A 26809-nucleotide genomic window follows, 5' to 3' on the forward strand; every position below is an offset into this window, starting at 1 on the left:
TTCCTTTGACGCGAGCGACATGACGTCACCGCGCCCCGTTGACGCCCCTTGCTTACCGTGCGCGATGACGTCACTTGCGCAAGCTGTCCGTTTTAAATTACTGTGCTCATCTCCGTGACGACATCTCGCGAAGTGGTCGGTGACGTCACTGCTGTTTGAGCACGCATGATATTCCTCACGCATCGTGACGTCATCACGCAGATCTACGCGGTGACGTAACCAGAACCCCCCCTCCCCCGCTTACACCTGCCCGCTGTAGTTATACCCACGCAGGATGCCCCCTTCCCCTCTTGTGACGTCATCACGCACGCGTGCGCACTGACGTCACCACATGTTGCAGCACGCACGATGTACCCTTCCCCCTTGTGACGTCATCGCGCAGGCTTACGCGGTGACGTCGCGGAAACCACCCACTCACACCGCCTTCACCGCCTGTTTCTGCCCGCTGTAGATGCTCACCGTACTGAATGACGTCTTCACGCAGGCGTACGTGGTGACGTCACGAGACCCCACCACTCCATACCTGCCCGCTTCAGTAACCCCACCCCGCTGAGCGACGTCATCACGCAGGCTGTACGTGATGACGTCACGAAAACTACCACTCCCATACCTGTCAGCTTGTAACCCCACCCCGCTGAGCGACGTCATCGCGCAGGCTGTACGTGATGACGTCACGAAAACTACCACTCCCATACCTGTCAGCTTGTAACCCCACCCCGCTGAGCGACGTCATCACGCAGGCTGTACGTGATGACGTCACGAAAACTACCACTCCCATACCTGTCAGCTTGTAACCCCACCCCGCTGAGCGACGTCATCACGCAGGCTGTACGTGATGACGTCACGAAAACTACCACTCCCATACCTGTCAGCTTGTAACCCCACCCCGCTGAGCGACGTCATCGCGCAGGCTGTGCGTGATGACGTCACGAGAACCACCCACTCCATACCTGCCCGCTTCAGTAACCCCACCCCGCTGAGCGACGTCATCACGCAGGCTGTGCGTGATGACGTCACGAGACCCCACCACTCCATACCTGCTCGCTTCAGTAACCCCACCCCGCTGAGCGACGTCATCACGCAGGCTGTACGTGATGACGTCACGAGAACCACCACTCCATACCTGCCCGCTTGAAGTAACGCCACCCCGCTGTTCTACGTCATCACGCAGGCTGTACGTGGTGACGTCACGAGAACACCACTCCATACCTGCCCGCTTGTAGTAACCCCACCCCGCTGAGGACGTCATCACGCACAGCCTGCGTGGTGACGTCACTAGAACCACCACTCCATACCTGCCCGCTGCAGTAACCCCGCTGAGCGACGTCATTGCGCAGGCTGTGCGTGATGACGTCACGAGAACCACCACTCCATACCTGCCCGCTGCGGTAACCCCACCTCGCTGAGCGACGTCATCACGCAGGCTGTACGTGCTGACGTCACGAGAATCCACCACTCCCATACCTGCCCGCTTCAGTAACCCCGCTGAGCGACGTCATTACGCAGGCTGTGCGTGATGACGTCACGAGAACCACCACTCCATACCTGCCCGCTGCGGTAACCCCACCCCGCTGAGCGACGTCATCACGCAGGCTGTACGTGATGACGTCACGAGAACGCCACTCCATACCTGCCCGCTGCAGTAACCCCACCCCGCTGTGCTACGTCATCACGCAGGCTGTACGTAATGACGTCACGAGAGCCCCCCCCTCCCTCCCCCACTCCTGCCTGTTGTAGTTACACTTCCCGCCAGGTATCGGAGCGGCGCGGAACGCGGAACGGAGGCGACCCCGCCCGTTGTTGATTTACTCGCACCCGGAGAAAGACCTTTAAAGCCATCGATTACTTTAGATTCACACGGAGAGAGAGAGAGAGGGGAGAAGAAGAAGCGAGATTTTATTTTAAAAACAACAAAAAAATGTTTCTCCTCACGGCGCTCTGCGTGCTGGCGGCGTCTCGAGGTGAGTTCGCGTGGCCGCGCCAACAGGCGGCGGCGGGGGGGGAGTTCGTGAGGGGACAAAGGGGACGTCGTGGTGGTTGTGGTGGTGGATGGTGGGTTGGTGGTGGTGGTTGTGGTGTTCATGGTGGTTGATGGTGGGTTGGTGGTGGTGGTGGTGGTTGATGGTGAGTTGGTGGTGGTTGATGGTGGATTGATGGTTGGTGGTGGTTGTTGATGGTGGGTTGGTTGGTTGGTGGTGGTTGATGGTGGGTTGGTGGTGGGTTGGTGGTTGTTGATGGTGGGTTGGTTGGTGGTGGTTGATGGTGGGTTGGTGGGGGGTGGTTGATGGTGGGTGGTGGTGGTGGTGGTCATGGTGGTTGTGGGTGGTGGTGGGGGTGGTTGTAGGTGGGTGGTGGGTTGGTGGTTGGTGGTGGTTGTTGATGGTGGGTTGGTAGTTGTGGTTGATGGTTGGTGGGTGATTGATGGTGGGTTGGTGGGTGGTGGTGGTTGATGGTGGGTGGTGGTGGTGGTTGATGGTGGGTTGGTGGTTGATGGTGGGTTGGTGGTGGTGGTTGATGGTGGTTGGTGGTGGTGGTGGTGGTTGATGGGTTGGTGGATGGTGGTGGTTGATGGTGGATGGATGGTGGATTGGTGTTGGGTTGGTGGTGGTTGATGGTGGGTGGGTTGTGGGTTAGTGGTGGTTGATGGTGGGTGGTGGTTGATGGTGGGTGGTGGTTGATGGTGGGTGGTGGTTGATGGTGGGTGGTGGTTGATGGTGGGTGGTGGTTGATGGTGGGTGGTGGTTGATGGTGGTTGATGGTGGGTGGTGGTTGGTGGTTGATGGTGGTTGATGGTGGTGGTGGGTTGTTGATGGTGGTGGTTGGTGGTGATTGGTGGTTGGTGGTGATTGGTGGTTGGTGGTGATTGGTGGTTGGTGGATGGTGGTGAGGAGCGGTTACCGCGCTTCGCTACGGACCTGAGTTCAATTCAGCTGAAAATACGCTGCCAAGTTTAGCGATGTTTCATTAGGACGCTGTCTTTAAGACAGCTCTGTTCTTCACCTGAGGACGGCTGCTTGTGTTGTGGCCGAAACGTCGTGAGAATTGTATAATGTTTTATTTTTATTATTTTGTTATTTCCCTTCTACGTGACTTTACCGAAAGATCCAAAAATATAGTCTTACGACTTGAGATTATAAACTGCAGATTCACTGTCGCTACATTCTGCAGATTGTTAACAGCACTGTGCTAATGCCTCAACATTGAGAGAGGGGAAATAATAAATAATACAAATAAAACATATTAAAATAATTATCACGACGTTTCGGCCACAACGCAAGCAGCCGTCCTCAGGTGAAGAACAGGTTTGTCGGAAAGACAGCGTCTGAATGAAACACCCCACCCAGGCTTGGAGCGTCTATTCATTCAGACGCTGTCTTCCCGACAGACCTGTTCTTCACCTGAGGACGGCTGCTTGCGTTGTGGCCGAAACGTCGTGAGAATTGTATTTTATGATGTTGAATTTTTATTATTTTATTATTTCCATTCTACGTGACTTTACCGAAAGAACCAAGAAGATGAATCCCTGCAAGTCACGAAAGCTTTAAATCGAAAATTGAGAGAGGGGTTCAATACAGCAGTGGATTAATGATGGCTGGATTTCAGATTAATTTCACAATTAATTCCAGATTAACTCCACAATGGATTCCAAATTCACTCCATTGTGGATTCTAGATTAACGCCACTGTAATCCGCGGTACGTAATGTAACGTGATTCCTTAAATAATGTAAAACCGATCTTAATTTGGAGCTTTCGTGACTGCAGGAATTACTCTTGGTTCTTTCGGTAAAGTCACGTATAAAGATAAAATAATAAATTAAATATTAGCATGCTTTTATTTAATTTATTATAATTTAAAATAATACATTAAATATTCGCATGCTATTTAATTTATTAGAAATTTATTATAACTTAAATAATAGCATGCTATTATTTAATTAATTATTTTATCTTTATACGTGACTTTACCGAAAGAACCAAGAGTAATGTAAACCGGTCGTCGTCGGTAATGTAATCCGACTACTTTGGTGATGTAATCTGCTTACTGTTCCATTTACTCGGCTAATGAGATGCACGAAAGGGGGGTCTTTGCTCTCGAGTCCCGAGTCAAGTCGAGTCAAAGATGAGGCAAGTCCAAGTCGAGTCTGAAGTCATCAAAATCATGACTCGAGTCTGACTCGAGTCCAAGTCGCATGACTCGAGTCCACACCTCTGACAATAAACCACCAGTCCGATATATAGATGTGCCCCTGGACGGGCAGGAAACGCGATGACCTCATCCGCATTGCTTAACAGGATTGTGGGATGATTTATATATAGACTTAAGATATAGAAATATTAGGTAGATTTATATATTGTGGGCGCTGTATACATCTTAACTATACATCTTTTATACAGTCTAGACTTAAGACGTAACTTTAAAGTGGATTTATATATGTACCATACACTAGCTGCACTACCTGGCTTCGCCCGGGACTTGGATCCACCACGCCCAGCCGCCTTTGTCTCCCCAGTGGCGATGTTCACACACAACACCCCAGTTACTCGTTTGAGGCTGAGTCGACCTAGGGGAGGCCCAGGACCGGTTCAAATAATCGTCACCGGTGGTGGCCGTGAGCGGGAATTGAACTCGGGTCGCCGGGTTCGTAGCGCGGCGCGCTAACCACTACACTACAATGCGTGACGCTTCCACGTGCGCGGGTCACGTGACAGATGTGACGTCACAGCTCACTTGCCGTGCAAAAAAATCAATGCATTATTGAGCTCCCCCCACCACAAAAAGTGTATTTTTATAATGTTTACATTGTGTACAGTCTGGAAAGTACCCACATGGCAAATTTCAAGTTTGTTGCATGTCGGGAAGTACGCTAAACATTTTGAACAGGCACACATACTCACAACTTTGCCTTTTATATATATGGAGATAAACGTTTTATTCCAAAGGCACTTTACAACAATTATAAAAGTTGTACAGAAGATGACGATGGTTGAAAATGTGGTGTAGCATGCCTGTCAACCCCTTATCAGTGCCCCCTACCTTATTACAGACCAATTCGGATCTTATTGGTCACCCCGTGCCCTTATGCATCTCAACGTTCATCATACAAAGTCCCATCGCAAGGGAGAAACACAAACAAATAGACAATACATTTCGATTTAAAGCTTTCGTGACTGCAGGGATTCATCTTCTTGGTTCTTTCGGTAAAGTCATGTAGAATGGAAATAATAAAATAATAAAAATAAAATAATTCTCACGACGTTTCGGCCACAATGCAAGCAACCGTCCTCAGGTGAAGAGCAGGTCTGTCGAGACGACAGAGTCTGAATGACACGTCCTAGGCTTGGAGCGTCTATTTAAGCTGGGAGGGAGGAGGAAGAGCGCCTTGACAAAATAATTTGCATATCAAGAGGAATTTTAGCATATTTATATGCTTGAGGATCTGTAGATGTAGATGTCACTGGTTATTCACGCTCTGTAGATGTAGACGCCACCTCCATCTATTGCGTGGGGCATTTGAACTTACGGACTCTCGGTCCGAACGGGCAACTGGACATACGGACCAGGATTGTTCGTATCTCTGAAAGTTTGTAAGTCGAATATTCGTAAGTACAGGGAGTCCCTCTATGTAAACAGATACGGGGATCTATGTCCAATGCACCTGGCAGTATATATGGCAAACTTTTTAAAATCTATTGTGGGACCCATCTCGCCACGGTGGTTATATAATGACAACCTCGCCCGGTATGAAGGAGGTTGTGGGATTCGATCCCGACCCTTGACGCCTGCGGTATATTTGATGTTTGCGGTGTCTCTCTCTCTCTCTCTCCCTGTGGTTGCGTGGATTTTTTTCACCGGGTCCTCCGGTTTTTCCCCCCCTCCACATTGATAATCGATGTCACGTGTTGAGTATTTTGCTGCTATACTCTTAGTTTTTTCGGTAAAGTCACGTAGGTAAAAAACTAAATTAAAATTAATAAAAGTGATAATAGGGGGAAAAAAAGAATAGTAAAAACTGAAAAATGCATCTTCTTGGTTCTTTCGGTAAAGTCACGTAGAAGGGAATAATACAATAATAAAACATAATACAATAATATAACAATATAATATAATAAAATAAGAATATATAAAACATAATAAAATAATAGAATTAATTAAAAATAGATTATTTTATTATGTTTTATTTTTATTATTTTATTATTTCCCTTCTACGTGACTTTACCGAAAGAACCAAGTTGATGAATCCCTGCAGTCACGAAAGCTTTAAATCGAAATTTAACTGAAAAATTATTAAATATTTTTTATTTTATTTCATTCTTTACCTACGTGACTTTACCGAAAAAGCTAAGAGTTTGAATCCTTGCAGTCACGAAAGCTTCAAATCTATAATTATTTTGCTGCTGTTATACATTTCTACACGATGACGACGATAAGCGTCACTTTGTCGAGCTGTCATTTGTGACGGCCAGAGTCGCTTCTGACAAAAGAGCCACACGGCTCAATGGAGGCGTCTTACGTGGTCAAATAAAAATAGTCTGTAGTTTTAAATAGTTTAGGTTTATCTAGGGGGAATCCCCGACGATAATTAAACAAGAGAAGAGGCTTTAAGTGGCACCTGGCAGGCTACTTGTTGTGAAGAGAGGCCTTTTCATAACCTGTCAACCCCTTGCCAGTGCCCTACCTTATTACAGACACAATTCAGACCTCATTGGTCTCACCCCGTGCCCTTATAAATCTCAACGTTCATCCTATAAAGTCCCATCGCAAGGGAGAAACACAAACAAATAGACAGTTTAAATTTAGTTTGCCCGTGTTAAAACGGCTGTACGTTGTCTGGACCTGAAAACTCAATTTCCCTGTACAAGAATACTGGGTAAACTGTATGGGTTGACACGGTATGGGTTCACAGCTACGGGTTGACACGCTGTGGGTTGACACGCTGTGGGTTGACACGGAACGGCTTGACACGGTATGGGTTGACACGGTGTCCCATTTCCAGAATATTTACCCATTTTATATATAAATATAAACATTTACCTGTTCCTTTTTGAATTCCAAACCCTGCTAGAACCTGGGGCATTCATCACGAGTGCGTGGTGTTGCTTCATTTTAAAAATAATTTTTGACACGAAACAAGTTGTTGTTGTTGACCCGGAACGAGTTGTGTAGTTGTTGTTGACACGGAGCGAGTTATTGTTGACACGGAACGAGTTGTGTCGTTGTTGACACGTAACGAGTTATTGTTGACACTCGTTGTTGACACGAGTTGGAGGGTAATCGGAGAATCCTGACGAAAACTCACCTTGCTAGGCGGGGTGGGAGGAGGGTAGGGGGGTTGGGAGTGGCTGGGGGCAGGTCGGGTATCAATAAAAAAAACTCCGCACAGACATTCACGAATCCACTCGGCGTGCCGCAACATTGTTGGCGGTGCACAGCGGGTAGCAGGCGACGACGATGGCGTAACCACCGTGTGTATCGCCGTTGCGGTGAGCGAGGGTGGTGGGGAGTGAGTAAAAACCACAGAAAACCAAACCCACGAAATAAAAAAAACACACAAAACCAAACCCCAAACGCTTACGAAATATAAAACCGGCAGAACCCGCCGCCCCACGCACGGCGCGGCTCGGGCGGCACGGCACGGCTTGCCGAGGTCTCGCTCGGTCTGTGGCGGAGGGGGTGGCCCGGGGTGGGGGGACGCTGCGGTGATTCTCGGAGTCGTAGGGAAAGGAGCTCGGGCGTTGGCAATCCGGGATGAGAGTTAACGAGCTCTCCTCATCCTCCTCCTCAGTGCAGTCCAGTGGCCGATCCACACCCCCCCCCACCCTCCATCTCCCACCGCTCACACCGTTGGTTGTGCAGTGCGGCAGATGGGGCCATCAGTCCCCACCACCACGGGCCTCTCAACTCCAGGGGCCGTCAGCCGCCACCACCACCGGCCCTCTCAACTCCAGGGGCCGTCAGCCCCCACCACCACCGGCCCTTTCAACCTCAGGGGGCCGTCAGCCCCCACCACCACCGGCCCTCTCAACCCCAGGGGCCATCAACCCCCACCACCACGGGCCTCTCAACCCCAGGGGCCAATCAGCCTCCACCACCACCGGCCCTCTCAACCCCAGGGGCCGTCAGCCCCCACCACCACCGGCCCTCTCAACCCCAGGGGCCAATCAGCCCCCACCACCACCGGCCCTCTCAACCCCAGGGGCCATCAACCCCCACCACCACCGGCCCTCTCAACTCCAGGGGCCGTCAGCCCCCACCACCACCGGCCCTCTCAACTCCAGGGGCCGTCAGCCTCCACCACCACCGGCCCTCTCAACTCCAGGGGCCGTCAGCCCCCACCACCACCGGCCCTCTCAACTCCAGGGGCCGTCAGCCTCCACCACCACCGGCCCTCTCAACCCCAGGGGCCGTCAGCCTCCACCACCACCGGCCCTCTCAACTCCAGGGGCCGTCAGCCCCCACCACCACCGGCCCTCTCAACCCCAGGGGCCGTCAGCCTCCACCACCACCGGCCCTCTCAACTCCAGGGGCCGTCAGCCTCCACCACCACCGGCCCTCTCAACTCCAGGGGCCGTCAGCCCCCACCACCACCGGCCCTCTCAACTCCAGGGGCCGTCAGCCCCCACCACCACCGGCCCTCTCAACTCCAGGGGCCGTCAGCCCCCACCACCACCGGCCCTCTCAACCCCAGGGGCCATCAACCCCCACCACCACGGGCCTCTCAACTCCAAGTGGCCATCAGCCCCCACCACCACCGGCCCTCATATTTTGCCGTCTTGTAGGCCGAGATGTCAACGCCGTTGCGATTGCTCCTTGGCCGCCCACTTCATAAAAACGCAACCGCTTGCGAAAAATGCGGAATGAAAACTGAGAAGGCGGGGGAGGGGTTGGCACGCACATTTCTAGTTACTCCTGAGGGGGGAGAGGAACACGTTGATAAGAGAACACACGCGGGTTAGAGACGTCATCATCACACTGTTCGTCATCGAGCAGTGGGTCGACACGGAAAGATAGGAGCATGTTGATTGGAGCACACACGTGGGTTAGAGACATCACATTCTCACACATTTACTCACCAACTCATCCAGTGACTCATTCACCCATCCGCCTACCCACTCACCAACCCACCTGCTCATTCACCCATCCATCCACCCACCCACTCATTCACCCATCCACCTACCCACTCACCCACCCACTCATTTACCTATCCACGTACCCACTCAGCTACCCATCCACGTACCCACTTGGCTACTCACCCATTCGGCTACTCACCCACTCAGCTACCCACCCATTCAGCTACCCACCCACTCATTCACCCATCCACCTACTTATTCACCCATCCACCTACCCACTTACCCACCCACCCACTCATTCACGAGCCTCCTCCGCAGAGGCCGATCTTGGCACCGCTGGTACCAGTCATCGGCAAGTCCACTCAGCTCCACGTCCTCCTGTACCACATGACTCCATCTCTTCTCTAGCCCGTGCCGCGCCCGTTTAGCCCCCTCGATCCGGCCGAACAAAAGCTATTTAGGCATGCGGTGGCTGGGCATGCGGGCTACATGACCCAGCCAACGCAGCCTTGCCTGCCGGAGGAGCTCACCGATGGGACTTTTTCCCAGATCTTTAACAACAACAACACCCCACTCACTCACTCCGCTCACCCGCTCACTTCACCCACTCGCTCGCCAACTGAGCGCGTATACGCCCTTATACAAGCGCTCGCTCAGCAGTACCAGCTTTGACAGGGCGGACGAGGACCTTGGCCACAGGGCGGGGAGTCGAACCCAGGTTGCTGTGGGTGCCGAGTGCCCGGCTGGGCTGACGCGTCCGGGGAGTTGATGTAATGCAAAGGCGCTGTTGTAATTTTAGACGTGGTAATGATCAGGGCTGGCTGGCTGGCTGGCTGCTACCTCCGGCGATGGTTTCTGGGTCATACTCCTCACCAATATTAATCCCGGCTTCGTTAATAGCATTATGGGATTTTGAGATTTGCCATGGAAAAAAATTATTAAATGTTTGTGCCGCCAGTGTTTCACCCCCTCCCCCCGTATCAATAACACGGGGCTGACGTTGCCACGGTGGTAGCGGTGACGGTGGTGGTGGTGATGGTGACGACGACGGTGGTGGTGGTGGTGACGGTGGTGGTGGTGACGGTGGTGGTGACAGTGGTGGTGGTAGTGGTGGCGGAGACGGTGATGGAGACGGTGACGGTGGTGGTAACGACGGTGGTGGTAACGACGGTGGTGGTAACGACGGTGGTGGTAACGACGGTGGTGGTAACGACGGTGGTGGTAACGACGGTGGTGGTAACGACGGTGGTGGTAACGACGGTGGTGGTAACGACGGTGGTGGTAACGACGGTGGTGGTAACGACGGTGGTGGTAACGACGGTGGTGGTAACGACGGTGGTGGTAACGACGGTGGTGGTAACGACGGTGGTGGTAACGACGGTGGTAACGACGGTGGTGACGGTGGTGACGGTGGTGACGGTGGTGACGGTGGCGGTGGTGACTGTTGGCATAGGAGGCGGTGTACAGCTGGTGGTGTATCTGCCAGTCATCTCAGTCAGCAAACCCATGGCACCTGCTGGGTATGTGCTAAAGCCTCCTGTCAGCGATGCTTCAACACTTAACGCGGCCTCAAAGTGCACCTGGCCTGGCACAGGCGTCGTTGCGACGTCACCGTCACTTAGTGGCGAATGGCGGGTATTGGTATTGGTGGTGGCGACGGCGGTGACGGTGAAACGATGGGGGGGCGGGGGGGGCCCGAGTTTCTTAGATCAGCCACAACCACCGCCACCACTACCGCCAACAACCATCACCACTACCGCCACAACCATCACCACTACCGCCACAACCATCACCACCACCGCCGCCGCCTCTGGTCCACCCAGCAGTTAAGTTGTGGATTCACTTCAGTGAGGTTGTGATGGGCAGCTCGTGCGTGCTGGTGGGGTGAAGTGTGCAATCGGCCACTTGGCCGAGCTGTCATTTGTGATGGTCACCATGTCGCTTCCGAGAAAGAGTTGCAGAGTTCGGCGGTCCCGTACCTTCGAATGTTCTTGCTGTGGATTTCGCACCTGATGACGATTGCTTGTGTTGCAATGGAAACGTCGTGGGAATTTTATTGTTTCGTTTTTATTATTTTTATTATTTCCCTTCCACGTGACTTTACCGAAAGAACCAATAATATGAATCCCTGCAGTCACGATAGCTTTAAATGGAAATACAAAGTTTTAGGGTTCAGTTTTACGACGCACGCACACACCCAAGACCCAGGGGGCTTGTGGACACAGCTTCTCAGTGTTGCTGGGACCGTTTCCTTGACATCATGAACCTCATCAGAGAGAAACCCAGACCCAGGATTTGAACCCCAGAATCTTATCTGGTCTCTGACAGAGCCATTATGAACCTTCTGAGAGGGATAGAGACGCCCACACCCTGAACCCCCAGGGCTTGAATCTGGGTTCTCAGTGGTGCTGGGTCTGTGTCCTTGACACGGACATTATGAGTCACGTGATCATCTACACCCGTGTTGTTTTGCGAGGCTGAGTCACGGTGACCGGATCGGGCTTCCTCGAGCAGTGTGGCTGGCAGTATAAAAGGTGGACTGTGTGTGTGTTGGTGTGTGTGAGTGCGTGAGTGTGCTCTCGCTCACACACACACAGCGTAGTGAGGGGAGCGGTGGTGTAGTGGTTAGCGCTGCGCTGCGCTACGAACCCGGCCACCCGAGTTCGATTCCCGCTCACGGCCAACACCGGTCACGATTATCTGCACAGGGTCCTGGGCCTCCCCTAGGTCGACTCGGCCTCAAATGAGAACCTGGTGCAGCAGTGTGTAGTGAACATCGTCACTGGGGAGACAACGGCGGCCGGGCATCGTGCTGGCCAACCCCCCCCCCCCCACCCCCTTGTGTACCGTTCTGGCCTTCACGGGTGCTGCTACTCGCTTAACAGCACTTGCCCCAACAGTCTGTCACAGGCTACACAGTGGGGTGGGATCTTTCTCTTGTAGCGCTCGCTCACCACTTCTGGGCCTCCCCTAGGTCGACCCAGCCTCAAACGAGTTCCCGGCGTGATGCGTAAAACGTTGGCCGCGTCACGGCGGTGGCAGCTGCTCCCTCTGCTCCTGGCCGCAGTTATCTGGGCTTGGCCACCTGAATGTGAAATTGCAGTTCTGTGCCGCCCGCCGTCTGTGTGGACGAGTCGGGGGTCGAGCGGTTTATTGACTCGCCAGAGGTCGCAAACTGGTTTTGATTCCTTACCCGTACCCGTACCCGGCCGCACCAGGGTCGCGAACGGGTACCCGTACCCGGCCGTACCCGATACCCGGCTACCCGTACCCGGCCGGGTATCGGGTAGGATACGGGTACGAGTACCCGATTGCGACCTCTGGGATGAAGCCATGTTGCAGGCGCGGGTGGGTTGATTCTAGGAACTTGAATTGTGAGAAGAGACAAGACGTTGGGAAATGAGTTACAAACAGTTACTCACCAGTGACTCACCAGTGACTCACGGCCTACCCGTACCCGTACCCGGCCGCACCAGGGTCGCAAACGCCTACCCGTACCCGGCCGGGTACGGGTAGCCGGGTATCGGGTAGGGTACGGGTATCGGGTACCCGGTTGCGACCTCTGTGACTCTGTGACTCGCAGAAGCAGGCGGGCGGGCGGCTGAGCGTTAGCGCAGCGGTTGCAAGACGCCCGAGTTGATTTCCCGCTCGCGGCCATCGTTGACGAGTTTCAGAAACCGGTCCCCGAGGTGGACTCTGCCTCGGATGACTTGCCTCCAGAGGTCGCAACCGGGTACCCGATACCCTACCCGATACCCGACTACCCGTACCCGGCCGGGGTACGGGTTCGGGTACCCGTTTGCGACCCTGGTGCGGCCGGGTACGGGTAAGGAATCAAAACCCGTTTGCGACCTCTGCTTGCCTCTGGTGCGTCATGGCCACCGGGGAGACAAAGGCGGCCGGGAGTGGTGCTATTTGCCCACCAACCCCGTCTTGCTGTTGGCTACGACTCGCTGACAGCGCTTGCTTCAACATTCTTGTTAAGGCTACACGGGGCGGTATCTTTGTCTTTTTAAATCCTTTATATTAAGTTCACTTGCTTGCGCGCTTACGACTGTGCAAATCTTTCGGTCGTTTTTTAACCCACTTCCCGTGATCCAATCGAGCTGACATTTTGCACACAGACTCGTTGTGCGTGACAATTAATTTTCGTGGACAAAAATTTCCAAAATTTTCCACTTTTTAGGAAAAAAAAATTTCATATTTAATTTAAAATACCAATGTGATAAAAATGAAACTCTTACTCAAGAAAAACAGAAATGAATAATAAAATAAAACCGATGCCACGCATATAAAGGATTTATAGTGAAAAACTTTGTGTTTACGGGTTAATTTTTTGTTGTTGAGCCGGTGTTCTGATCCTGTGTGGTGTTCTGTCTCTTAGCTGGCTTCGTCGCTTCGCTCACGCTGACCACAAGCAACGCGAAGGTGAAGGCGCAAGAAGGCAGCGGTAAAACTCTCTCCGAGCACTCACTCACTCCACCACCCAGCACTCACCCTGGTCCACCACTCATTGTCCACCACACATCACTCACCCCGCTCCCCACTACTCATTGTCCATCACCCAGCACTCAGCCTGCTCCCCACCACTCATTGTCCACCACTCACCACTCACCCTGGTCCACCATTCATTATCCACCACTCACCCCGCTCCACCACTCATTGTCCATCACCCAGCACTCACCCCACTCCACCACTCCACCACTCTCTCCATCTCTCACCACTCACCCCGCTCCACCACTCACCACTCACATCCACACGCAGCAGCGATGGTGATGATGTGGTGATGTTAAAGTGATGTTGACTATTATTTTGTGGTGGGAGCAGAGGAGTGGTGATTAATGTGGTGGAATGATGTTGCTGATGATGATCCTGACGCGACTGATGAGGATGACGATGTTGCTGATGATGATGCTATTGATGCTGATGATTGGTTCTGTCATTGATCCTGACAACGATCTGATAAAGAGAACACCGCTGTTGACATTGATGCTGCTACTGATGATGATTCTGCTGCTGCTGCTGATGACGACAATGATTATGAGGTTGATGCTGCTGGTTATGATGATGATGGCATCGATGATCACGCTGATGGCGCTGATGGTGATGATGGCGCCGATGATGGCGCTGATGGTGATGACGCTGATGATGATGATGGAGCTGGTGATGGAGCTGGTGATGGAGCTGATGATGATGATGCTGATTCTAATTGATTCTGCTGATAATAATCTGATGCTGACAGCGATGCTGCTGCTGATGATGCTGATGATGATGATGCTGATAATGCTGCTGATCATGGTGATAATGATGATAATGGTGATTCTGATGATGGTGATGATGACGATGATGGTGATGACGATGCTGATGATGATGCGGCTGATGATGATGATGCTGATAATACTGCTGATCATGGTGATAATGATGATGGTGATTCTGCAGATGATGCTGCTGCTGCTGATGATGATGATGCTGCTGATGATGGTGATGCTGATGATGCTGCTGCTGATGATGCTGATGATGATGCTGATGATGATGATGTCCACAGGGGCGGTACTGTCGTGCTCCTACACTGGAAATCCCGAGATCGTCTGGAAGAAAGTGAAGTCAAGCGGCACCGTCTTGGTGTGGAAGAACGGCTTCCTCAGTGAGTGCCGGAGACGATTTCGAACGCGCGAGTGTTTGCGGCCACCCGTCGCCATGCCCTGTCCCAGCTGACCGGGATAGAGGGGGGGGTGTGGATGGTCGGCAGAGGTCGCAATCGGGTACCCGATACCCGTACCCTACCCGATACCCAGCTACCCGTACCTGGCCGGGTATCGGGTACGGGTACCCGTACCCTACCCGGCTGGGTACGGGTACCCGTTTGCGACCCTGGTGCGGCCGGGTACGGGTAAGGAATCAAAACCCGTTTGCGACCTCTGATGGTCGGTCTCATTAGCGGTGGCGAGATGTTTACCCCCTTGCCCCGATGTACAGGAGGTCTCTCGCGTGGGTTCGATCTGTCCAGCCCTGACGATGCCAGCTGTATGTTTGGAACAAGAAAATATAAAAAAATACTTTTTTTAAAAACACACTTTAATGAAATGTACCGTACTCGTAATGGCAGAACTCCACGACTCCAGGAAGTGGCTCCCCGCAGCTTGCCACAGCGTAAGGAGCCGTGGGGATTTACAGGCAACGTAAGTTGAGCGCGGACAATTAGAGCCGTGAAAAATATTGTTTCAAAATATATATTAAATTTTTTAATGATAGAATATAGTATTGTCATCAGTATGACATTCCTATACTAAGTTTACCGAAAGAACCAAAGAGAATGGAGGCGTTGTCTTTGAAACTGATTGGCTTACACCAGAGAAGACGGCAGCCTTCTTGAGGGCCTAGTCTCACCACCGGTGTCAGACCAGAGCACAACGCCGAAAGGCGAACAGGACAAGGGCATCTTCTTGGTTCTTTCGGTAAAGTCACGTAGAAGGGAAATAATAAAATAATAAAAATAAAACATAATAAAATAATTCTCACGACGTTTCGGCCACAACGCAAGCAGCCGTCCTCAGGTGAAGAACAGGTCTGTCGGAAAGACTCACTCAAAAGACTCATTCAGACGCTCTCTTCCCGACAGACGCTGTTCTTCACCTGAGGACCGCTGCTTGCGTTGTGGTCGAAACGTCGTGAGAATTGTATTTTATTATGTTTTATTTTTATTATTGTATTATTTCCCTTGTACGTGACTTTACCGAAAGAACCAAGAAGATGAATCCCTGCAGTCACGAAAGCTTTAAATCGAACAGGACAAGGGCAATGCCACTACCGGGGCATTGAGAGCTCGGGGTGAGCAGCAGCTACAACAATTGTAGGTGTTGTTGCAATCCTTTCTGGCAATAAAACACGAGTTGTGTTAAGATCTTCAAACACCAAATAGAAACATTTTGCAAGCATTCTAATAGGGGTTTTCCCCTTTTTTCTGGCATCAAAACTGACACCTTTTGCAAGGAATCATGCTTACATTAACCAAATGCAAACAAAAAACAAGACTGATAATTTATGCATTGTCTTTGAAACTGATTGGTCCACACCAGAGACAGCTTTCTTTAGAGCCTCGTCTCGTATGGTGTTCGACCAGATGACGTCAAAAGGCGCACAGCTCAAAGACAACGCACTACCAGACTATTAGTATATTTTGGTACTGGCAAAGGAGGTCCCATGATGATTTTGCAAGCCATCAAGTTCACCCCCCCCCCCCCCCAACGTGACCCCCCCCCCCCCACCAACCCCCCACCACCACCACCCCCCCACCACCTCGCAGATGACCTCAAAGACCGGGCGACTATCACGGGCGCTGACATCAGCATCGGCAAGACGGTGCGCACGGACAACGCGGTCTACCGCTGCGAGGCCACGGAGGGCACCGAGTTCCGGGAGGTCTCCGTGGATCTGGTGATACCAGGTGAGAGGGCTGCTGCGGGAGCAGGGAGAGGGGGTGGGGGGCGGAGGTCGCAAACGGGTTTTGATTCCTTACCCGTACCCGTACCCGGCCGCACCAGGGTCGCAAACGGGTACCCGTACCCTATCCGTATCCGGCCGTACCAGTACGGGTAGGGTACGGGCATCGGATACCTGATTGCGACCTCTGGGATGAAGCCACGTTGCAGGCGCGGGTGGGTTGATTCTGGGAACTTGAATTGTGAGAAGAGACAAGACGTTGGGAAATGAGTGACAAACGGTGACTCACCAGTGACTCACGGCCTACCCGTACCCATACCCGGCCGCACCAGGTTCGCAAACGGGTACCCGTATCTGTACCCGGCCGGGTACGGGTAGCCGGGTATCGGGTAGGGTACGGGTATCGGGTACCCGGTTGCGACCTCTGGCGGGGGGGGGAGGTGAAGGGAGGGGGGAGGGGGAGGGGGGTGGGGAGGGGGGTGGGGTGGGGGGCAGTGGGGAGAGAAGGGGGGTGGGGGGGAAAGATGGGGGGGGGGGGGTGGGTGGGGGACACGGGGGGGGAGGGGAGATGGGGGGAGGGGGAGATGGGGGAGGGGAGATGGGGGAGGGGAGATGGGGGAGGGGAGATGGGGGAGAGGGGAGATGGGGGAGGGGGCGGGGGGGGAGGGGCCGGGGGGGAGGGGAGGGCGGGGTTGAGGGGGAGGGGGGCGGGGTGGTATTCCCTTTTGCTTAGCTGGCGGGTTGAGTGCAAAGAACTCCACATTTCCCCTCTCTTTGCAAGGTTGCGTGGGGTGTGTGTGTGTGTAGGTGCTCGCTAACAGCACTTGCCCCAACAGTCCGTTAAGGCTATGCTGGAGATCTTTGTCTCGTGTGCGTCGTAGAGGGGTCGCGCTTAGGGTCCAGGTCAGAGTTCGGTTAACTTTGGTTAAACACGAGAGAAGTTGTTAGTGATTACAAATCCGATCGCTCATCATCACAACTTGAATCTCTCCCCATGTCCCCATCTCCCCGTGTCTCTCTCCCCGTGTCTCTCTCCCCCGTGTCTCTCTCCCTGTGTCTCTCTCCCTGTGTCTCTCTCCCCGCGTCTCTCTCCCCGTGTCTCTCTCCCCCCCGTCTCTCTCCCCCCGTCTCTCTCCCCCCCGTCTCTCTCCCCCCTGTCTCTCTCCCCCGTGTCTCTCTCCCCCGTCTCCCCGTGTCTCTCTCCCCCCGTCTCTCTCCCCCCGTCTCTCTCCCCCCTGTCTCTCTCCCCGTGTCTCTCTCCCCGTCTCCCCGTGTCTCGCTCCCCGTCTCCCCGTGTCTCTCTCCCCGTCTCCCCGTGTCTCTCTTCCCATCTCCCCCTGTCTCTCTCCCCCCTGTCTCTCTCCCCCTGTCTCTCTCCCCCTGTCTCTCTCCCCCTGTCTCTCTCCCCCTGTCTCTCTCCCCCTGTCTCTCTCCCCCTGTCTCTCTCCCCCTGTCTCTCTGCAGTGCCGCCCAAGGCGGTGCGTGCCGAGGTGCCATCGTCCGGCACGCTGGGCGGCACGGTGCGCCTCGTGTGCAGTGAGCCGGACGCCCAGCCCGCGCCCACCTACACCTGGACCCGGGGGGGGCAACCTCATCTTCCCCCAGACCCCGAACAACGATCCTCGCTTTGCCAACACCACCTACAACCTCGACCCCACGGGGTCCGTGCTGGTAAGCCCCCGTTGATTGGCCCCCTCGATGATCCCGACAAGGTGGTTTGGAGAGACGGGGAGAGAGGCTCGCGCTGGGAACCGGGGTTCGAACCCAGGCTCTCGGCCGTGCCGGCACCAGTGTCCCCTGGCACTTCGTGTTTCTCTCATCATCATCATCACGGTGGCTAGGAGATGTTAACTACCTCGCCTGGTGTACAGGAGGTCGTGGGTTCAATCCCGACCCTGACGCCTGCTGCTGTATATTTGGAGTTTCCGTGTCTCTCTCATCATCATCACGGTGGCTATGAGATGTAAACTACCTCGCCTGGTCTACAGGAGTTCGTGGGTTCAATACCAACCCTGACGCCTGCTGCTGTATATTTGAAGTTTGCGTCTCTCTCTCTCTCATCATCATCATCACAGTGGCTAGGAGATGTTAACTACCTCACCTGGTCTACAGGAGGTCGTGGATTTGGTCCTGATCTTGACGCCTGCTGCTGTATATTTGGAGTTTGCGGTGTCTCTCTCGCCGTGGTCGCGTGGATTTTTCTCCGGGAGCTCCGGTTTTTCCCTCCACGTTTCGAATCAACGTCACCACGCGTTTTTCGAGTGTATGGCTGCTGTAAATTTCCACGTGAAGACGATAAGTGCAATTCTTCGAGCTATCATTTGTGATGACCAGGTCGCTTCTGAAAACGAGCTGCATAGCTTCGTGGGGCTTCCACCTGGTAATGTAAAAAAAATTAACCCGTAAAAACAAAGTTTTTCACTATAAATCCTTTATATGCGTGGCGGCTAGAGTCTTCTCGTCCTCTGGCTTGAGATGGCTGCCACCTATGGGTCAGATGATTGCATGGCAGCATTAAGCAATTGGTAATTAAATCAAATTTTTTAAATCATAAAAAGTGTAAAATTTTGGAAAAAAATTTTCACGAAAATAAATTGTCACGCACAACGAGTCTGTGTGCAAAATGTCAGCTCGATTGGATCACGGGAAGTGGGTTAAAAAACGACCGAAAGATTTGCACGGTCCTAAGCAAGCAAGCAAGCAAGCGAACTTAATATAAAGGATTTAAAAAAATTGTTTATTTTTGTTTAGAACTCGGCACTGGCACGGCCATTGTAAACCCCAACATGGCCGTCGTGAACCCGGCACGGCCGTGAACCCGTCGTGAACCTGACATGGCCGTCGTGAACCTGACGTCATTGTCTGCCCCCCCCCCCTGCCCCCCGCCCCCCCCCTGTCCTTCCGCCATTGCCCAGACGCTGAGCTCCTTGAAACTGTCGGATGCTGGGGACTACTTCTGCACGGCGAGCAATGAGGCCGGCACCCTCAAATCCTCAACGGTCCAATTGGCCGTGTGTACGTGATGCACGCACACGCAGACACACACGCACACAGACACACGCACAGACACGTACAGAAACACACACACACAGACACACACACACGTAGACACAGACACACACACGCGTACAGACACACACAGACACACACACATACACGCACACAGACACGTGCACACACACACACACGTGTACACACACACACACGTGTACACACACACACACGTGTACGCACACACACACACACGTGTACACACACACACACGTGTACGCACGCACGCACGTGTACACACACACACACACGTGTACACTCACAAAGACACATGCACACACACACACACGTGTACACACACACACACACGTGTACGCACGCACGCACAGGTTTCCGGCGCGAACTCTCCTGACGTCGCTGCGCTCGCCTGCCCCCCCCTCCCCCCCCCCGCAGACCAAACGAACCATGGAGCCATCGCGGCTGCGGTCATCATCCCGCTGCTCATCCTCTGCCTCATTGCCATCGCCCTGTTCTTCGCCTACCGCAAGGGTCACCTGCCCGGTGAGAGGACACGCCCCCTGGCAACGTGACACGCCCCCTCGGTGACGGGGCACGCCCCCTGGCAACGTGACACGCCCCCTGGTAACAGGTTACGCCCTCTCGGCGATGTGTCACGCCCCCTTGGTAATTGAACACGCCCCCTGGCAATGTGACACGCCCCCTCGGTGACGTGACACGCCCCCTGGGAACAGATCACGCCCCCTGGCAACGGGTCACGCCCCTTGGTAACGTTCACGCCCCTTGGTAACGGATCACGCCCCTTGGTAACGGGTCACGCCCCTTGGTAACGGGTCACGCCCCTTGGTAACGGGTCACGCCCCTTGGTAACGGGACGCCCCCTGGCAACGTGACACGCCCCCTGGTAACAGGTGACGCCCTCTCGGCGATGTGTCACGCCCCCTTGGTAATTGAACACGCCCCCTGGCAACGTGACACGCCCCCTGGCAACGTGACACGCCCCCTGGCAACGGAACGCCCCCTGGTAACGGAACGCCCCCTGGTAACAGGTGATGCCCCTTGGCGATGTGTCACGCCCCTTGGTAACAGATCACGCCCCCTGGCAACGGGTCACGCCCCTTGGCAACGGGTCACGCCCCTGGTAACGGGTCATGTCCCTTGGTAACGGGTCATGCCCCCTTGGTAACGGGACATACAGAGACCCGAGTTCCTGTGTAGATGTGTAAACATCGCCACTACTCGCTAACAGCACTTGCCCGCAAAGATCTGTTGAAGGCTACACGAAGGGGGGGGGGATGTTTGTGTGTGAGCGGCGGTGTAGTGGTTAGCGCTGCGCTGCGCTGCGAACCCGGCGACCAGAGTTCGATTCCCGCTCACGGCCAACACCACCGGTGACGATTATCTGAAACGGTCCTGGGCCTCCCCTAGGTCGACTCGGCCTCAAAAGAGTAACTGGTGTAGCGGTGTATGGTAAACATCGCCACTGGGGAGACAAAGGCGGCCGGGCGTGGTGCTGGCCACCCACCCCCTCGTGTGCCGTGCCGGCCTTCATAGGTGCTCGCTACTCGCTAACAGCACTTGCCCCTACAGTCTGTTACAGGCTACACGGGGGATCTGTGTCTTTGTGGGCTCGATGCTAACCCGTTGGTTTTGTCCCGTCTCTCCCCCCCTACCCCCATGCTTCACAATGGTACAGTCGGCAAGAACAGGTACGTACTGTGCGCTCGTTTTCTCCCGCGCTCATTTTCCCGCGTTTCAATCCTTCGTAGCCTCAGAAGGGTGGGGGGGGCGCCCGGGCTAGCCCCCCCCCCTGTCGTGTAACGATCTGACAGAATGTGTGTCGTCAAGAACGGAGAGCCCTCCACCACCCAACCAAAACGTGGCCGCGTACTCCTCCCCGCAGACTGGGCCTTGATTAAACCGGGTCCACGGCGGAGCAATCGGTCGGGCGACTCGGTTGCGTGCAACTCTGGACACGCGACCGGTCTCCGCAACCGTTGATCGAACCTGAACAAGCTTTTAGTGCTTCCCCATTTATCAATCACGGTGGCTAAGAGATGTTAACTACCTCGCCTGGTATACAGGAGGTCGTGGGTTCGATCCCGACCCTGACACCTGCTGCTGTATATTTGGAGTTTGCGTCTCTCTCATCATCATCACGGTGGCTAGGAGATGTTAACTACCTCGCCTGGTATACAGGAGGTCGTGGGTTCGATCCCGACCCTGACACCTGCTGCTGTATATTTGGAGTTTGCGTCTCTCTCATCATCATCACGGTGGCTAGGAGATGTTAACTACCTCGCCTGGTATACAGGAGGTCGTGGGTTCGATCCCGACCCTGACACCTGCTGCTGTATATTTGGAGTTTGCGTCTCTCTCATCATCATCACGGTGGCTAGGAGATGTTAACTACCTCGCCTGGTCTACAGGAGGTCGTGGGTTCAATCCCGACCCTGACGCCTGCTTTGTATTGGGAATTTGCGGTGTGTGTCTCTCTCTCTCCGTGGTCGCGTGGATTTTGGTCCGGGGCCCTCCAGTTTTTCCCTCCCCATTTAGAATCAACGTCACGCGTTTGGAGTATATGGCTGCTGCTGCTGCTTTAAATGTCCACGTGATGATGATGATGAGCTCACTTTGTTGGGCTATCATTTGGCCCCAGGTCGCTTCAGAAAAGAGGGGCCTTGGTAAAATAAAAAATAGTTTAATACTTTCATTGTTTTTTACCCTTCTATTTGGCAACAAAACTGACACATTTTTTACAAGGAGTCATGTTTGCATAGACCACAATACCTGCAGTCATAATGCAAACAAAAAACATAACTCTGTATGCACTGTCCTTGAAGTTGATTGGTCCACACCCGAGACAGCTTTCCTTAGAGCCTAGTCTCACATGGGTTGGACCAGATGACGCCAAAAGGCGCACAACTCAAAGACAATGCACCATCAGAGTATGAGAGCTCGGGGTAAACATTTACACCATTGGAACCTCATTTGCCAGTAAAAAATATGATAATTAATTTTTTACCCTTCTATCTGGCAACAAAACTGACACCTTTTTTACAGATAGAAGGGTAAAAAACCAATTATCATATTTTTTTACTGGCAAATGAGGTTCCAATGGTGTAATACTTTAGTTTCATTGGGCCTACACCTTTGCTGCAGCCTCCATTGCGGCTTCGTAATTTGAGACCCGGGGGGGGGGGGGGGGGCGGCACTGCCAGAGCACCGCCAACGCGGCTAGCACGGACGAGTGGCACGTCCCGGTATCGTGTGCTGACGACGCGTCTCTCCCTCTGTCTGCTACGCCGCAGGAAGCAGACCACCGTGCAGAAACCGCCAGCGTCCATGGAGTACCTGTCTGTGGCGGACGAGGTGAGAGATTGCGTGGCTGTGTCTGTGGGCGACTGTGTGTGTGTGTGTGTGTCTGCGTGTGTCTGTGTAGCGGTTAGCGCTACGCTGCGCTATGAACCTGGCGACCCAGGTTCGATTCCCGCTCACGGCCAACACCCAGTGACGATTATCTGAACCGGTCCTGGGCCTCCCCTAGGGTCGACTCAGCCTCAAATGAGTACCTGGTGCGGTGTGTAAACATCGCCACTGGGGAGACAAAGGCGGTCGGGCGTGGTGCTGGCCACCCACCCCCTCGTGTGCCGTTCCGGCCTTGACAGGTGCTCGCTAACAGCACTTGCCCCTACAGTCTGTTAAGGCTATACGGGGGATCTTTGTGTCTGTGTCTACGCGTGTCAGTGTGGCATCGGCCATTCGTCTCAGTCAGCCGACCCGTGGCGCCTGCTGGGTCTGCCCCGTGACCTCCTGCCAGCTGGCGTTCGACACTTCACGTGGCCTTAACTTGTACATAGCCTGGCATAAGCGTCGTGGTGACGTCACCCCCGCTTTGTGGCGAATGGCGGATGTTGTTGTGTCTGTGTGGCTGTGCGTCTGCGTCTGTGTGTCTGTGTCCATAATAACAAAGGTTTTATTTGGGTTGGAGCGCGTAAATAAATACGTGTCGTTAACCCACCGACACAGCCAATTAGTAAGGTTTGTCACTTCAACAAAAACGTGCCAATTAATGACGACTTCAGCGCACACCCGTGTGTTGGAGAGTGTAAACCAGAGGTCGCAAACGGGTTTTGATTCCTTACCCGTACCCGTACCCGGCCGCACCAGGGTCGCAAACGGGTACCCGTACCCGGCCGGGTACGGGTAGCCGTGTATCGGGTAGGGTACGGGTATCGGGTACCCGGTTGCGACCTCTGGTGTAAACCCACAGCATTTACAATTTGAATGTTGGTCGCGAAATCGTACGCGGCTAAAACGCAGCAGGTTGGCGCAGTCGGGGGGGGACACACAGGTGGTGCATCTGCCAGTCATCTGAGTCGGTCAACCCATGGCACCACCCGGGTCTGTCCCGTGACCTCTTGCCAGCAGGCGACGTTCGACACTTCACTTAACCTTAAAGTGCACACAGCCTGGCACAAGCGCCGTGGTGATGTCACCGTCAATTAGTGGCGAATGGCGGCTTTTGCTGTGGCTGTCTTGATTGTGATGATGATGATGTTGAAGCTGATGAAGATGCGAATGACATTGATGATAAATGTTTATACCGTTTGTAATAATTATTGTGATAACGGTGATGACGATTATGATGAGGATAGTAACGACGATGATAACATTCATGACGATACTGATGAGTAGAACGATGATGATGATGACACTAATACTCTCTCTGGTTCTTTCGGTAAAGTCGCGTAGATAATAAAAAATTATGAGAAAAAACACGACGTTTGGACGCTTGTTTTGCGACCGAAACGTCGCGTTTTTTTTTTTCCTACGTGACTTTACTGAAAGAACCAGGAGAGTGTGGATTCGTGCATTTACGAAAGCTTCAAATCAAGATTGACAATATAACGATAATGATTATGATGATAATAGTCATGTTCTTAACGATAATAATGGCAACAACGATGACAATAACGATAATGATGATGATGACGATAATGGTCATGTTCTTAACGATAATAATGGCAACAACGATGAAAATATAACGATGATGATGATGATAATGGTCATGTTCTTAACGATAATATTGGCAACAACGATGACAATAACGATGATGATGATGGGAACGATATCGTTCATGATGATAACGGCGTTTATCATTTTCTCCCCGCAGGGCGACTTCCGACACAAGCCATCGTTCGACCTTTAACTTCCACCTCCTGACCTTCCCGACCTCCCGAACCCCCCCTCACCTCTCACTCCACGGCCAGCGAGGGAAATCCGTCTATGATCCGCTAATGCCCCAAACTCCTCGCTACCGCAAAGCCAAACAAAAATACGTAACGAAAAGTAACTCTAAATCACGCTGGGGCCAGAAGAGGGGCATGGAATCCGTTTTGTAAGCGCGTACGTGAGCCTCGCTGATTGTTTGTTTCTATCTCCTTTTTTGTTTTTTTATCGCCCGGCATGTTTCATTTTTAGGACTTCACGATGATGATAAGTTTATTATTTAACCGCTACACCCCCTATATTGAGATGCGTTGCCCGCTTGCATTGCCTCTTGTACCATTTGAACACGTAGTAAGTAGCTGGCTTGCGCGACCGATATCATCCATAACGGAGGGGGGGGGGGTGGTGAGCGCGTGGGGGTGAGCGTATCTTCCTTTCCGGCGCCCTTAGCAGATGAACCTCATCCACCGTAGCTGAGGGGGGGCTGGCTTGTGCTTCCACGCTGACTTGAGTCTCTGGCTGATAGCCGCCTCATCCCCTCACCCCGTCCCGGAGGGAGGGAGGAAGGGAGAGAGAGAGAGGGGGGGGGGAGTTTCGTGGCCGTTGAGGCGGTTCAGGATCTCGACGGAGATTGACCGCGAAGGAGATGTGGTTTTTTTTTATTGCCTCGAGGAAAAGCGAATCTTGGCGGTCGGTTTCATTGGGGGAGGTCACAAGACGTCTGGACCGGCAAGCAAACCCTGTGTACGTGGCCAAAGCGTGGTGGTGGTTTTCGTTGTTGTCGATGTTGATAAGCCCGCAGCGGTGGCATCACCTTCAACCGCCCTCTAAGGCCGCAACAGGAGGAGAGATTCCCCACAATTCTGGCCGAATCGCCTGACGATGCTGACTGTCATCGTCGTTACTCACGAAACGTCACCAGCCACTCTCTTAGTTGTGTAAACGTTGTCTAGCCACGGGGGGTGGGGGGGGGTGGTTTGACCTTGGCCCCCCCCCCCCTTCCGACTGTGTAGGCCCCCCCCGCCCGCCTGCAGGAGTCGATTGAAAGTCGCCGCTGTTGATGACGACGATGATTGCGTTGATGACGACGATGTCTGCATTCTCCGGCGACGGATTCATCTTTCTCTCTCTTCCCGTCTTTTTTTTTTGTTGAGACTGGAGAGTTTATTGTTTTGGTGAGGGGGGCGGGAGGGGTGAGGTGGTGGTGAGGGGGGTCTCAGTCGAAGCTCTCATGGAACGATTATATATTGGGGGTGGCGGTGGCGGTTAAACCGATGATTTTATATATTTTTTTAACGTGCTCAATCGCTTCGCTACGTATTTTACGGTTACACAATACGCTAATTTTTGTCTTCGCTGAAACGTAAACTTTTGCTGCACATTTTCAGCTTCAGATTTATTTTGACAAATGGATTCGTTATTTTTTATACGCAGATTTACGTGGGGAGCGATGGTTAGCGTGCCGCGCTACGAACCCAGACACCCGAGTTCGATTCCCGCTCACGGCCACCACAACCGGCGACGATTATCCGAACCGGTTCTGAGCCTTCCCCTAGGTCGACTCAGCCTCCAATGAGTACCCGGTGCGTTGTGTAGACATCGCCACTGGGGAGACAAAGGCGGCCGGGCGTGGTGCTGGCCACCCACCCCACCCACCCGTTCGTGTGCCGTACCGACCTTCATAGGGTGCTCGCTAACAGCGCTTGCCACAACAGTGTGGGCAGGCGAAACGCGTCGGTGGTGGGGGGGGTGGGGAAATCTTTGTGTTTGATTTTTTTTAAATATATAAAACTGTAATAAACTCTCATGGGTGACGACGACGACGCTGTTGTGGTCGCGCCTTGGTTGTTGGTTGACTCGGAGAGAGCGGAGCGAGAATTTTCTGGGCGAGCTCGTGAATTCAAATCTCGGTCGGTGGATGATGATGCTGCTGCTGCTTCTCCGCGGGTGACGGAGTTACACAAACAAGATAAAATCTCGACTTAAAGCTTTCGTGACTGCAGGAATTCATAGTCTTTGGGTCTTTCGGGAAAGTCACGTAGATAGGTTCAAAATTAA

General features: G+C 53.2%; 1 pseudogene across 1 annotated transcript; it reads left to right on the plus strand.

The window, feature by feature from the left end:
* Positions 1-1727: 1727 nt before the first annotated feature.
* LOC144952108 (junctional adhesion molecule A-like) lies at positions 1728-26574 on the plus strand (annotated as a pseudogene). The gene is made up of 10 exons (XR_013640581.1): positions 1728-1961; positions 13455-13520; positions 14616-14714; positions 16374-16514; positions 17975-18181; positions 19426-19525; positions 19955-20062; positions 21216-21228; positions 22831-22891; positions 24696-26574. The product of XR_013640581.1 is annotated as a junctional adhesion molecule A-like (transcript).
* Positions 26575-26809: the final 235 nt, after the last annotated feature.

Source organism: Lampetra fluviatilis, chromosome 65 (assembly GCF_964198595.1).
Source record: "Lampetra fluviatilis chromosome 65, kcLamFluv1.1, whole genome shotgun sequence".
Lineage (NCBI taxonomy): Eukaryota > Metazoa > Chordata > Hyperoartia > Petromyzontiformes > Petromyzontidae > Lampetra > Lampetra fluviatilis.